The sequence below is a fragment of the Pterocles gutturalis genome, unplaced genomic scaffold (assembly GCF_000699245.1).
Source record: "Pterocles gutturalis isolate BGI_N339 unplaced genomic scaffold, ASM69924v1 scaffold6869, whole genome shotgun sequence".
NCBI lineage: Eukaryota > Metazoa > Chordata > Aves > Pterocliformes > Pteroclidae > Pterocles > Pterocles gutturalis.
Window position 1 is genome coordinate 54,847 of NW_010130523.1, and position 2,514 is coordinate 57,360.

Here is a 2,514-nt window from a genome sequence, read left to right on the forward strand (position 1 = left end):
AAAAAATTAATCTCAGAATTATTTAATCCAGTCTAAAATGCAATCTTCACATAAAGTTACTGAGCAAATCAGAGAAGCCCAAGAGGGCTAATCCGTTCAAGAGGTGATGGCTAAAGAGGGAGCTGATTTCAGCTGGAACTGTGGGTCTGAGCTGCTCTCAAAGGAACCACAATCACTAGTACAAAACTGATATTGTTAGAAATACTTTCTCAGATCTGTAGAACTACCATGCCTACAACAGGACAGGAAGAAAAAGTTTCCTTAACATTATGTTTGTCTTCCTGAACTTCTGGGGCTGAGCAGTTCATTACTGATGTAGTGTAGAGTAGTCTCAGGACAGCTCTGCTCCTCCATGGTCCCCCAGATGTTATGAGCAGCCAAGAACAACTGAAGAACCGAGTCTCAACCAGCATTAACCACACAATAAAGCTGCAGAAAGATGTAGGCTAAAAATCTCATACTACTGATTGATACATGCTAGCAAATAATGACTTTTTAATAATGGCCACCTGCCATTACGATACAGTCTGGTTCAGCTGGTTTCTATATGCCTACCCTTGCCCCAGTAGGAAAAGAAAATGGCTAGTGTTCATGGCAGCTTCTCTGGTCTTCTGCGTGGAGGTTCAGCCCCACTCCCTGAAGGTCTCTGTCATCATTCTAAAAAGTTCCCTTTATATCTTTTTATTGAAAACCTGAAATGCTGGGGGGAAAAAAAAAAAAAAACATTTTTCTTATTTCTGCATTTTCAAATTTGGTGAGCGTTTCTTTCCACTATTCCTAATGGAGCACAGGCTGAAATGACTGTCATCTGTTTATTCATCCAAGCAGCAGCATCGTTCATTCTTTGAGCATGAATGCAGCCTCCTGCACTAAAGCAATACAGTTGTTTTGCTCTGCATCACAGAAAAGATTCATATTTATTCAGATTCATATTTATTCATTTATATTGGTAAATGACTGGTAGAACTAAACTGAGAGGCTCAAATACAGGTCTAGAGCCTGCAAAGTACTCCTTAATTGAGAAGAGCCTCCATTGTATATAAACAGTGTTTTTTAAACGATTTGTTAAGGAATTGTTTTTAAACAAATGGTGCTATTGATAAAAAGGTACAAACTGAAAAATTAGACCTGAGCACATTAGGGAAGGCTTGACTGAAGACCCAAGATGTTGTAGCCTGTCAGACCCTGTTTCCTTAAAAACACTCTGAGAAGACTTCAGTATAAAAGCACTTTCAAGTTTGGAGACTTATGTATTGAGTTCTGAGCTGAACCTCCTTGTGTGGACTTATCACTAATTATGATCCTGGTAACAGGTTTTGGAAAAAAAACCCACCAAAAAAAAGAAAACAAGGAAAAATATCCCCACACGAATCCTGAAAAATCAAATGCTTTTGTGTTCAAAAAGGAACTGCAGTTTTTTAGCAACTAACATTTAAAGAAGTATGGGCTAATAGTGAAAATAATGTCCGCAGTCTACCCAAGAAAGCTATTTTAATTGTTGCTATTGGAAGACAAGTATCAGCATACTATATCTTAAATCATCTGGAAAAATGTATTCCTTGGCTTTTTTTCCATTGAATTAAATGTTGTTTAAAACAGAGAAATCAGTTCTACTTCCTTATATGTTTTTAGTGTGTCTTCAGGGCATTGCTATTTATTTTGTGAGGTCAGAGGAACTGTATGCTATTCATTTCACTGAATTTTTGAAATATGGCCCAGCAACTATCAATTAAAGTGACTGATTGACTAAAGCACATAGTACTTTTTTCTGCTGTAGGCTACACTCACTGGTATTTCAGCACTATTTGCTTTTACATCAGTTCTCTACCTGGCTATTTTGCTTAATTATAGTTTTAGAGGCAGTGGACTTTGAACAAATTCTAAAATGCAAAAAAAGGTTCCAGATTAAAAAGCAAGAATGGATATAAAAATAAATAATGACAACAACTAAAAGCTAGAAATGTTACATTGCGGTTTTCTCTAATTGCCAAATAGCACTGACAAAGTGGATTTCTCAGATAAATCATTGCCAGGCTTTTCATACCTGAGCATAGTTTTGATGGCTGCACATTAAAAAATGGATTTTGTTAGTTTTTTGGCCAGGTTGTATGTATACCAGAGAGCTCCTGAGCCAATTTTTAATTGAAGAAGACTGGGAAGGTCATGTCATCTTCAATTTTTTGATACTTTTTCTCTTGCTGTGATTGCTATCACAGATATATTCAGATTTCCATCCTGATATATTTTTTCATCCAAACCTGCATCCCAGTTACTATGTTCAGGTTCAGCATCCCAGAATTATGCCTAAGAGACAACACAGAGCCAGTCAGGAGACAGTGACTTGCTGGGGCTTTTCTGGGAAAGCAAGCTCAGCATAATTTTATAGTTCACATTTGGTAGATGTGGTCACTGCCCACCCTGTGGCAAGTTCCTCTTTCACATCCTCTGATGTGGATAGTTTGAACCATTCTTTTAAGACCTATTTCCATGTCTCTTCCTGTCCTGGTTTCAGCA